The following is a 13,743-nucleotide window of genomic DNA, read 5'->3' on the forward strand; positions in this document are numbered from 1 at the left end:
AAACACAGATGGCCCATAAGCATGTAAAAAAGGTAAAAACAGAAAGACATGCATCAAACCTCTTCAAATGGTAGAGTAAAAACTCTACCTTTCAATTAAAATTTTCACTTTTACAGAGAGGAGGTAGGCAAGGGAGGGGGGAGCAGACAGAGAGAGAGAGAGAGAGAGAGAGAGACAGAGGGAAAGACAGAGAACACAAATGAACTATTCAAACCACAGAAAATGATAAATATATCTTAGAATATTAAATTCCCACAGTGTCAGCTTTTTGCAGAGATTCATGAAAAAGGCCATTAAAAGCCTGGATCTACATAAGACCACCAACAATCAGTGTGTGCAAAGGAAGCGGGAGGAGGGAGCCCTCCTTTTTTGTGCTTATTATATTTGTGTGTACAATAAACTTAAAAAGTGTGCCAAAAACCTAATTTACTTACATTCATTTACTAATACTCATGAGGCTTGGGAAACCAATTCTTTATAAAAATAGCCTGTGTATTTTCTTGTTTATGTTTTCTTTAAACAGGACAGCATATTAGAAAAGCACAAATTCATAAGGTATAGTTTAACTTCAATTGGTTTTCCCCCTTGCCTTTTCTGCTAAATATAATTTTTTTTAATCCCCATTTTCTTTTGCTCTCAAAGTTCCTCTCTCCAGATGGTCAGAAAGACTGAAACACTGTCATCCTCTTGATGAAAATGGATACCTTCCTGCCTCCATTTTGAAGCAGGCAGCAGCTCACAAAATTGGCAGTGAGCCTACAGTGATATTCACAGGTCACAGTAAAAGGAAAATAAATTCATCAATAAAAAGGCAAGTGCAGGGTTACCAAAAAATAACTCTCATTTTTTTTTACAGTGCACATCGAATAAACACCCCAAGAAAAATTATATAATTGCTCTCAGAACACCATGAATCATCAACTAAGCATTAATACAAGGTTTAGGATTTCACAAAGCATAGGTCCACAGAGACAGATGTGGGAAAATATGCATCTACATCCATACATCAAATAAACGCTACACATGCCCCAAAGTGCCCTTGAAAATTGGGAGGTCCTGGAGCTTTAAAAAAACAAAAACAAACCAGAAAAGCCCACTCACACTTTAGAAAACAGGGATTTTTCTTAAGGCACTAATGGATATAAGCCCTATATTTCATTGGACTTTATTTTGTGATTTTCATCACATTTTAAATGTATAAACGGTGATTTGCTTCTATTTCCAGAGGACTTACAGTAAGGAGAAAAACTTTTTTTGAGTATTTTTAAGAAACAAAGAATAAAACTTTGGCTAGGAATCCAAAAACAAACAAACAATCTAAGTTCTGTCAACCAAATCTCAGAATTTTCTTGAGAACTATTAACTAACAAACAGTTTGTGAATTACTACTAAAGGTATTTAGAGAAGGTCTTGAGAGTAAGCTAACAAGATGAAAGAAACATCACGGGAAAAGGGGAAATCGAAAACTGACAGAATGATTGTAGTGTGACTATAATATATCTACATGCTATTAGGCTGACAGCAATCTGGCCTCAGTATTAACATAAGCATAAGCTAAGTGTACTATGGAATATCCCCAAATTTCAGAAATCAATATATTTATTATAAAACTAAAAAGAATCTGTGACCCACATTATTAAATCACCTTATGTTTTAAAACAAGTAAAATCAATTTTTTTCATATATACTGTACTTTTAATTGCATATCCTATTACATTATCCTTAAACATATATATCATTATGTCAACACCATTTGATGACACCTCATTTTTTTTTTTTTTTCCAATTTGGATAGAATTACTTGGCATTGCTTTTGGAAGATAAGGAAAAATCTTTGGTTAATTTTGGTTATTTACAAGGAGGCTACCTTGACTATGAATTATAATCAAGCTCAAATATCTAAGAGTAGTTCACTTACTCCAAGTTCATAAATATTGGCTGCATGGAGAAGAGTATCTATGGGCTTGAAATGTTTTTAGGTTATATTATACTATGCAATTTCTATTATTCTGCTGTTGTAGCCAATTCAAGACTTTTTAGATAAGATGAAACTCTCTGTTAATAGGCAACGGACCACTGTTTATAGTTTTTTGTATAGACAATTTCTACATATTTTATACATTTTCTTTATATAATAATTTACAAATCAGGTACAATTTTATTCATCTTCCATTTAGATACTTTATCATTCTTATCTCAAAAGTTATTTTCAAGGGAAGAGCTCTATATTTTTATTTATATACATAAATAAATATCACATATAACTATAACTTTTTAGAGAAGGGAACCAACGAATTTTAGTTCAACCTCCCACATTTCAAATATAAGAAAACTCAATAATGAAATGGTCAAAGAAACATTACTCTTATTTTTCACCGTTTGACAGGGTACTTTTATTTAGAATGGTGGCAGAGACATAGATGGTATTTATGAAAACACCGTGATCATAATGTTCACAGTTCAGTTGATCTCTAATGGTTTAATCTTTCATAACCTGGATGACCAGTGAACTGCTTCATTATTTTTACTTCAGTTAACTCTTTGCCAATTTCTCAATCAAGCTTTCAAAGTATGGGTTTCAATAAGGTATTTGATATTGACATTAAATTCAATAAGAAAAGCTCATATCCATTCAGTTTTTGGTATTATTATTCTAAGTATATAGAAAGTTTAACAACACAATTGTTAAATAAAATAGCTTCATTTAATCAACAGAATAATAACAAATATCCCAGATCTCTTCAAAGAGTTGAAATTATTTTTAATGACTAACACCAGAAAATGAGTCCAATCTAACATGAAATAAAACTCCCAAATTCTAGTACCATATATTGGAGTGACCCCAATGATGAAATATGGGGAAAATCTAATGAGAAACAAATACCTATCCTTGAATTTTTCTCCAATAATATGTTCAGATCAAGGTGATCGCTGGCATTCTGATTTCTCCCACAAGAGTAACTAAAGAAGTGTGAAACTTTTGTTGTCAAAACTGGAAATGGAAAGACTTGGTGAAACTCATAGGTCACAGCCCTTTTAGTAAATTATTTGTTGAGTAAAAGCTTCATGGAAAACTAGTAACATAATACATTTAATATGCAAAGTTAGCACCATTATCTCTTCTCTATCAATCATACATATAGAAATCCTGAGTTTAACAAAACTCTCTAGCTAACACAACTTTGAACTGACAAAAGTAAAAAAAGTTTTCATTTTACAGATTTAATTTTTTTTTTTTTTTTGGTAATCTGAGAAGTATTACAATGGTACATTAGCTGTTCCATTCAATGTTTCCAACTATTCTTTCTGTACTCATCAAAGAAATAATAATTTAATTTTTCCTAAATGAAACCTGTGCCTAACAGAAAAGAACAACAAGCAAGCACAGAAACCAACAAACAAAGTGAAACAAAGGTATGCCTCCTACTCTTTTCCTTATGAGGCTCTCATTTTTACTGGTCTTGGCATATCAGTTTCACTTATGGACATTTTAAAGTAATAATGATTACTCATTTGTTTAGGGCCTCTTGTGGAACAACTTTGGTGGCAGGAGTTCCACACACATTATATCCAACCTTCAAAATGATCACACAAGGCGGATATTATTAATAGTATCTTTCCTATTTCACAAGGCTGACGTATCATAAGAAGGTCAAGTGTATTGTCCCAAACCAGCTTGGGTCTGACTGCGAGTTCCACCATTTATTAACTAGGCAATTTTGGACCAGTTACTTTTAACTCTGGTCTTCAGGTTCCTGCCTGTAAAGTGGAAATAACAATGCCTGCTATGCAAAGTTCTTGTGAGAATGACATGGTATAATGTGTGTAAAGAAACTGGAATGGAACCTGGCACAGATTAATCACACAAAAAACATCAGACATTACACATTAGTACTGAAGTCTTGTTGCCATTGTTTTTATTATTTGGACAAATGTGACTCAGGAATGTTAAGCTATCTTTCCAGGTTACACATTTTTCCAGGGGTAAAGCAAGGATGTGAACTGATCATCAAAGTCTCTGTTCTTTCCATTAAAAAATAATTCCTCGCTTTTAAAGGGCAAAAAAGGTAAAGAAAATCTATTTTAAGCTACTAACATGAGGCTATACTTGGGTCATAGTTTATAGAAATAGTCTTGTGGGGTCTGACAATGACCTTTTAAGAAAACAAAATGTCAGCCAGGTGCGGTGGCTTACGTGTGTAATCCCAGCATTTTGGGAGGTTGAGGTGGGCGGATCATGAGGTCAGGAGTTCGAGACCAGCCTGGCCAACATGGTGAAACCCCATCTCTACTAAAGATACAAAAAAACATTAGCCAGGTGTGGTGGCGGGCACCTGTAATCCCAGCTACTCGGGAGACTGAGGCAGGAGAATTGCTTGAACCTGGGAGATGGAGGTTGCAGAGAGCTGAGATCGTGCCATTGCACTCCAGCCTGGGCAAAGGGGCGAGATTCCATCTCAAAAAAAAAAAAAAAAAAAGAAAGAAAAAAGAAAAGAAAATGTCATAATGCATGTTATGGTGAAATCAAGTACATGTTAAGTAACCTGCTGCTTCCTGAAGGGGAAACCTTAACTCCGAGGGAATAAAGAAAAGCGGCTTCATATCACATCACCCTGTGTGGTTGGGTGGTAGCCAGCGGATTGTCCAGTAGACCTTTACTACTTCTCCACGCTACTACCCCTTCGTGACTCTGCCAGTACCATCTGAATATATAACTTCCAAAGAAAAATCAGTTCAGAATCACTGAAACATTGTAATTGAGGCTTTCAGACCCTTCAAGAGAGTTACTGCATGTTCCATGGAAAGCAGAAAACAGCAAAGCAGAATTGTGCCACAGACGCCAAAGTACTAGCTAGGCTCAATCAGTAACTCAGGCCTTGGGAGAGTTCACAAATATTCCCAACTGCGACAGTTAAACACTCAAATGCCAAGAGTTTACTGTGTGCCACTGATGTCCACAGAACTACCCATACGCTTTGATGCTTCTCTCAGCATCTACTGGGAAAATATACTTGTAGGTGATTAGCTTACTATTCAAGAAACTGGGTTGGACCCTCAACTCTTAATATTTTTTGAAGGACATAGGTCTCAGTAAGAAAAATGAATGGGTCCAGTGCAGTGATACGTCCATATTCAGAAGAGTTAAGATGGACCCTGTAATTGTCCTATGTGACCAAGATAAAGACATTGCTAGCTAACCCATAAACAAGGAGAAGATGTACTCAGAAGAGACAGCCTCCAGACAGCACATATACAGATTTGGCAGGAAACTAGAAATCACCCAGCTCTGGAGTCTGACCGATTAGGTTCGAATTCCAGCTCTCACAATTCCTTGCAAGGACATAACAAAGCAATTTATCTCTCAGAACCTCAGTTATCTTATTTGTCAAATGAACCATAGTTGTGAGGATTAGGGATAATATATGTCAAGCATAATTCCTAATCTGTCATGGGCACTCAATAAATAGGATTATTAATTCTATCTCGTAAGAGGTACTCGTTGCTTATAATTATTTTTAACAATGGATCTAGAAAGCTGCTGTCCAATTGGCAGTCATTAGTAATACGTAGTTATTTGAATTAAACTCAACCAAAGTTAAGTAAAATTAAATGTTTTGTTCCTCAGTCACAGTAGCCGTATTTCAAGTTCTCAACAGCACATGCAGTCACTGGTTTACCATACTGAACATCACCAACACAGGACTTTCCCATCACCACAAAAAGGTGTACTGGGGAGTCCCAGTGTAGAGTCATGTTCATCCAAGAGGAAGGCACTGGGCCATGTTTGCCACTCGCTGTCAGGACAGCTATCACAGTAAGCCTAACTCATGTAAGACTTGCTGTTCTTTTAGGCTGGGAAAGCAGGAACTCTTCTGGAGTGCTAGTGGGAGAGGTAAGTTCTAGGTATCCCTGCTAGGCATGTAACTGCTGTTCAATAAATGTTGACTGTAATGAATGGCAGGATACTGAGATCTTAGCTTTATTTATTATATTTAGAGTCCTTCATACTATTGCATATTTCTTAAAGTCTTTTTTTCTAACTATCTGCCAAAATACTTGCAAGTTGTGCCAAACAACACACCATGGAAGAGTATCTATGACCCCAGGTTTCTGGATATGCAAGAAGTAAAAGGAAGAAACTCTTAATCTGCAATTTAGACCTAGCCTCTAGTGTTTTTGACAAAGGAATTACAGTTAGACATGGTGTGATCACTTTTTATGGATAATAAAAGCTGAATATATTTTTAGCTTTTTCTTTTGCTGTAGTGTTTACAATACTGATAATTGTAATTATCAGTATAATTGGGTCTCTCTATTGCATATTCTTTCTTTGTTTTTAGTACTATTAGTCAAAATCTTTTCCTAGCTTCTTTTTTTCAGACGTTCCTTTCTCTTTCATGTTACTTTCACATCTGCTGCCCTCTGTCTTGCCTCTTGGCATCATCTTTTTAAAGCTCAAATGAGTTCAACCTCGTTTTGTAAAGGAGTCAAAGGAAGAGGTGAAAGGACTTACCCCAGGGCCTAGACAGAGCCCAGGTTCCTGACTTCTCTGCCAGTTTTCCTGGCATTCTCCTTCCTAAAATCTTTCCTAAGTCGCTAACTTAAAGACTCCAATGGGCAGTCAAACGACATGAAAGATTAGTCAAGAAATGCAAGAAGTAGAGTTGTGTAATGGCAGTTAATCATACTCAAAGGCACAGGACAGTGCGGGTGAACAGTCCAAGACTGCAAACAACCAAAAACCAAACCAAACCACAGGATTTAAGCTTATTCACCTCCCATATTTTCAGTATTATCAAGTCAAGGAATATTTACTAACTGAGGAAGAAGAATCCTCCTTCACGTCCAAGTGATGGTTAAAGGGCGATTTCTATTATCAAATAAACAGGAAATGTGCTTAGAAACAACACATACATGACTTAAGTATGTTGACAAATAGGAGGGTATTTCTTATAAATGGAAACATTTCACCAGTATAAGCAGTTAAAATTGTGACACTTTTACTCCATCTAAATCAGTTGGAGTATTTAAAAGAATTAACCAAGTAGTTCTAAGTGCCCCAAAATAATTCATGGTAAGAAGAGTTTTACTCCTCAAATTCTCTTTATTGGTAGTCTGAAAAAAAGAGTATTTCACAACTATCAAAAAGTGTAAAATGTACCATTTATATGTATGATTTTCATATTTTATTTTTACTAACTGAGCAATGACCCATCTCCCCTCTACCAGGATGCACCACAAAATACCTACGAAAAAGAATATATATATTTCCCCAAGAAGAAATTCCCTGAGCATCTTACTATATTTACAACACAAATCACTTCAAATATACATCCATATCTATACACCCCATCACAAAAATCATATAATTTTCTCAGCTTCTAAATATCAGCTGAGTCATTATTCATTCATGAGTATATTAAACCTGAGGCTAAATCCTGTAAGTGAATTTCAGCCAAGAGGTGTTTTTCCCTTCTCATCCACCAAATTTCCTTTCCCGTTTTAGGAAGTCGCAAAACGGTAACAATTTCAAGCCCCTTCCTTGTTTGTAACTGTCAATCAAATTACAGAACGGAAAAATATCAAGAGGATCCAGGAGACGGCACCAGGAAGCAGCAGGGACCTGGGCGATCCACAAAGGAGCAGGAAAGGCCTGAGCAGGCAGGGATGGCCAGAACACAGCCCTGCATTTCTCTACCAGTGCACTCAGCCTGCAGCAAGCTCAGCAAAGGCACAGTAAAAAAAAAAAAAAAAAAAAAAGTGAGCTGTGCCGATTTAAATATGTGCCTTCTGTGTGCAAAGCACGAAACCCTGGTGTTCTTCGTGGCTAGGCAGCTCTGCCTTGTAATTTCTTCTCTTCAATCAAAAGTCAACAATATTCTCTTATGTTTTTCATATAGCTGGCTGCGGTATATTTTTCAAATTGAATTTCAAACTCTAAATAAAAATGAGCCGGTAGCCTTTGACATGTATAGAAATTTACAAGGGGGAAAAAAACACTGCTTCAATTAAAACAAAAGAATTTAAGACAGAACCACTAATAATTAGAAAGAATAATATTACAAATTAAATCTGCAGAGTGGCTCATTATTTTGGAAGTATTTTCAGTGAGTTATTATTCCAACTCTGAGGCAGCAAAACTGCCAGGAGAGATGTGAGTGGGCTCACTCTGCTATGACGTCATAGTGATGTTATAGCTATAGAACATTTGAGATTTAAGCTATTTTCCCCATTATCCTACTGAATTCCTGCAGCCATCCCAGGGACATATGCAGGAATCACCAATGAGAAAAACAGAAAATAAGTCATTTTCAGAAAAGAAGTCATTATTTATATTTGTTTACACCCATCAGCTCTATTGCAGTCAAACTGTACATATACTCATTTTGCTTACATACAAACCCTTTTGTTTCATTATCATCCCAATTTTATGGCTAAGGGATCTGAGGCACAGAGAGGTTAAGCAACTTGCTTAAAGTCAGGCAGCTAATAAACTGGCAAAACTGAGATTCAAAACCACGTAGCCTTGTTTTGGAGTCTGAGTTTTTAACTACTACAACAGTATCTCCTGGTAACTAAGAATTCTCTCCATGGTGCTCATGGACTCCTACCGCAACCCCGCTTTGTAGAGTCCTAGGTCCCCTATACTGCCTGGCCATTCAGCAGCCTAGAAATGTTTTGCCCATAGAGAAGAACACAAGGTCATCTCAGTCAGAGCAGCACAAAGGAGGTTCTTGTGTGTTACTGCAAGAAGCAGGACCATTCGTCTGTCTTCCAGACATGAAGTTGAGCTCAGATGCAGCAGGTATTAAAACATTACTAGAGATGGAGAGAGGTGAAGTAATTGGCTGAGAGTTACACTAGGGTTTAGTGGTGAAACCAGACCCACGACTAGATACCAGCACACTAAACTCAACTGATTAAAAACCACCAGATTATTATCTGAAGTATTAAAGTGAAGTATGAATACAGTCTTGTCTATGTGTACTAGCCTCTGGCTCCAAACACTTCTTTTTATTTTTACACCTGCATTTCTCTTGCTCTTGGCAATAACTGAGCAGACATTCTGTGTTTCCTATTACTTTCAACATGGTGTATCAGAGGAATGCCCACTGCCAACATTATGAGTACCTTGGCCCTAGCTGAGAGTGCCTTAAACTGATTAAGTTACACCTGGCTAAAGATCGCTTGAAACACTTAATTGCTTAAAATTTGGTCCAGGTGAAACCCTGACTTCTTCCTGGTTACACTTCTTATGTTACTTATTCATGTGGGAGTTGGCTTCATTACCAGGCTCAGGGTTGGCACAGATAAAAGACTGTGGATGCTAAGCACACCACAACTCTAATATGTTCTAAACACCTAACTAAGTTGTTTCCAAACTTTTATTTACCAAATGCACTGATGTGCATGTGAAGAAATTCAAGGTAATGTTCAGGAGAACCTGATAGATTATTTCAATTAACCATTATTGCTTCTGGTTATCTAAAATCTTAAACAGATGTGACTAAATTATTTTTATCTCTGTTTACACCTATCATATCAAATTCATGATTGTCAATTATGTCTAATAGAGCATCTCCCATCTCAATACTTTCTCCTCCTTTAGCAACCAATTGCTTTTTGTTTTAGATGACGACTACTGCTTCATTAGGAGGTGTTGGAACATCAAAATAGGTTTGGTTATATCTGCCAAAAAATAGCTTTGTGACCTCTGAAAGCACTGTTTTATCCACTAAATGAGGGCGGCACATCTGCCAGATGAAAACAAATTCTATGACTTTACAATAAAGACAGAAATTAATTTCAGGTTTACTCCAATGTTGATTGTTATTTCTTCTATACCCTATTGTACACTAAGAAGGCCTGCTAAGGATAGCCAGTTGCAGAAACAATAAGGTAAAAACAGCATTACCAAAAAAAAAAAAAAAACAACGTGCAGGTGTGCTTGGGCAAATGTGTATGTGCATGTCATGCCTGGCACAGAATAGGTTCAAAACTTTACTAAGTGCATGCATGCATGAATGAATAAACACACCACACACGAGATACACGTCAAACTAAGAATAACATCATAACACAGAGAAAGATAAACATTCATTGGTTCTGCCAAAATAGACTTTAGCGCATTCCACTTCTCTAACGTGTTTAGGGCTGAGCTTTCTTTAGAAAATGGAATTACCTATAATGGTCCTAAAGATTTTAAGAGCACCATTCCCCAACCTTTCCCTTTGAACTCTAGTCCACAGATTGATGCCCGAAGCCTAAAGCTGACATGCTTAAGAAAGGACTTAAGCTCAAATAAATTTAGATGCGATTGGAGTGAACAAGTTAATTTCATTGCTGCAGACTTTTGTCAAGGTATATTACCAAGAGGAGTAAAAGCCTACATCCCTGGAAGAGTTTCTACAGTCACAAATCCACTTTGCATCACATCTCCAGTCACTCCCTGTCTTTGGGAAATGCTGTCACAGTGTGTTAGCAGTAATTACACTTCAGTTCAATGAAGTCTCAGATCTTTTCCCAATAATCAATTTTTAGAAAGCATTTTTGGAAAGCAGAGAAGGTATGAGGGTACTGAGAGGGTGTTAAAAGAAGGGAAAGCAGTACAAAGAAAAATGCTAACTACATTATAGTTTGACCTTTTGCATACAACCCTAAAGGCGCTCTTCCTATTTCTGCAGTTCCAAATGTCTTTAGTGCTGTGTTTGTACCTAATAAGCATAGACAGCCAAAAAGCCATCATTTCTAAGTACTTATTCCTTCCCAGGAAGCAAAAGCAGTCAGGAAGAAAGTTGCATCAGACACAAGCAGAAAGTCACACTTTGAAGAGTCGACATTCAAGCAATGAAAAGACAGTGAGGCCAAGATTTTAACAGACATAAAATGATAATAATAATATTCAAAGAAACATTTCACAAAAGAAAATGCATAGGTGCTTCTCTAGACATAGTCCTTGATCTTGAATTTAATTACGTAAAGGAAATTTGACAAAATTCTACCATTAGTCATTATTAAAAGTTCCTATCTTCGTAGTATTTTAAATCAAAACAACTTTTCCCATCCATTATCTTCTTTAATCCTCATTTTGAGATGGATTATCTATCCAAGTGGTCAACCACGCTACCCATCTTATACATTCGGGAACATAAGCTTGGAGTGGGTTAAGTGCTTTCCTTTTGCCATGAGTCACATGACAGAGTAAGGGCAGGAATGGGGTTATAACCTAGGTCTTTTCACTCGAAATCCTCAGTCAGAGGTTAGCACTTGATCAGAATATCCTTCCAAATCACCTACCGTCTAAGGAATCTGGTGGACAACTTCTCATATTTGTTAAAGATATCTAACAGTGCTAAGTAGAGTTATAAATGAATGCTGCTGTGCTTTGAAGCATCAAACTTAACTCTGGGTGCTTTAAACAGATGCCTTCATCTTCTGCTTACCAAGAGAATTGTTATGAACACTGAGTTTCCAATCTGGTAAAGTTTTGAATAGGAATCACTGCCATGGTACACTGTAAAACTGTTACCCCATCTTCCCTTTCATAAAGCTGAAAAAAAGTATGAATTATCTTTTTTCTGTCAAAACATATGGCCCTAACTACTTTCAACTGAAAACAAAAGCATGAAATAATTACCAAATGTATGACTCTGTGGCACAGATTGAAATGAAAAAAGTAAGTATGCAAGTTGTCAACATCTATGTCCAATCAGATGCTTCTCTGTCTGTTACCCATTCAAATGCCCACCCTCTTCCCTCATGCCCAGGGCAAACTTTTAGGTGAAATCAACCAGCAATATTTCACTAATTTAACTCAGAGCAGAGCTTTTAGCTAGCACAAGGCTAGGTGCTTTGGTAAATTACATACAAAATATCAGAAGGGCAGAATTTTCACTAGGAACTAGTTAGGAGATTTATGATGTACAACGAGCAACTAGAAAATGTGATAAAGTGAGTAGTCTTTTGTACAAACCATATGTGCTAAAGGAATGTAAAGGAAGTTATCCTATAGGGTTATTCAAAAATACTTCTTAAAGGAGGCGAAAGATTAATTAAGAAGGGCAATAATATTCCTGAAATAGGACCAGAAGAATAAATGATCAACAATAATTAGTTCATGACTTCAGGCATATTTAAAACATAATTGAGTTGGCTTTCTCTAAAATTTTAGGTATGTTTTCATTTGATCTAATATTTTCTTAATTCAAAAAAACGTGCTACTGGCTACCTCAAATATTCTTCCGGAATGAGGAGGGCATAAATAAATGTGAACAACAGTAATTTCTTTAACAATAAAAATTATAGTAAGAATGACCCTTTCGTAATTCTTTCCAAGAAATGTAAACTTTGTTAATTAAATTACTTTGTTCAATAATTTTGGATTTTCAAAAACAGAAACGTAAAACCCAGATGACTGCTTAAACTTAAGAGAAGCAGTTTAAAATTCTCAGTGTTGATGAAATTAATGAGAAAATGTCTTTACAAGAGGAGCAGCAGTTTTACACAACAAAAGGCTCTGAATTGATTTCTGTCTTCTTTGTCTTCCTTGATAAATTAGCATCTAGTGAGAATTTCAGAGAAATATACAGAAAGGTTAAAAGAAGCAAGGAATGTTTCCTATTTTTCTTTTTCCTGACAGAGAAACATCCATTAAAATAGATAGTTCTTTGTTTACATAATTAGGAAATATTAGGTCCTATGTCTGGAACGTCCTAATCTATAAACAGACATAAATGAATATGTGTGTGTATATACACACACAAATATGTATGTATATGTGCGTATATATATATATGCATATGTATATACACATATATGTATACATACATGTATATACACATACACACATCCGTTTATTTATGCACATTATGCATCTATATTTACACATTATTTACACACATTATACGTACATACATATGTGTGTGTATTTTTAGCATGTATGTGTGTGTATGCCTGTGTGTGCATATAACATCAAAATTAAAGGTTTATAAAGCATAGAAGTAGGGGGATGGGAAGGAACTGCTTAATGGGTACAGTTTCCTTCTGGGCTGAGGAAAATGTTTTGGAACGAGGCAAATGTAGTGATTGCTCAATATTGTGAATGTACTAGATATTACAGAATGGTCTACTTCAAAACGGTTCATTTTACATTATGTGACTTTCACCTCAATTAAAAAAACAAAATAACACATAATAGCTGGCCCTTAACTTACATGTTGTCCTTCAGAAAAAAATATCAGCAAGGGCCCATCTGTAGGGAGATGGAATTCTAGTAGAGAGGACAAGATGATGGCCAAATCTCTTAAGCAGTAAGTCTTGTTATCAGTCGCTACATGGAACATTTAGGTAAATAATGTAGCTATTATTAGGAAAGGGGGCTGCCTTTCTGCTGAAATAAAAACGCTCTCTTAGCAAAGTCATTCATGTTCTCTTTGTTAGCAAACTCAATGTTCTTCATTCTACCGAGAAAATGAACCTATGATTTTTCCCTCATTGCCAAAATGTCTTAAGAGAGTCAACTGGCTATAAATAATGATCCCTAATGTGCTCTACAGAGCAGGAGACATCTTTCTAGATTTGGTTCTATCATTAATAGATGGAGGTCTCTTAACCTCTTTCTCAATCTTCAATATTCATTTGAAAAATGTAGTTCATAGCATCTGCCACTGCAACAAGACACTGAGAAAACACTGAAATAGTAGGGGCCCTACGGTATTTAATTTGTAGAGCATGTCCAGCACC

General features: G+C 36.1%; 1 protein-coding gene across 13 annotated transcripts in view; it reads right to left on the minus strand.

Annotated features, from left to right (window-relative positions):
* Positions 1-13,743, minus strand: part of TCF4 (transcription factor 4) — a 428,077-nt gene that overhangs the window by 55,027 nt on the left and 359,307 nt on the right. The window lies entirely within an intron of this gene.

Source organism: Colobus angolensis, unplaced genomic scaffold (genome assembly GCF_000951035.1).
Source record: "Colobus angolensis palliatus isolate OR3802 unplaced genomic scaffold, Cang.pa_1.0 Scaffold108, whole genome shotgun sequence".
NCBI lineage: Eukaryota > Metazoa > Chordata > Mammalia > Primates > Cercopithecidae > Colobus > Colobus angolensis.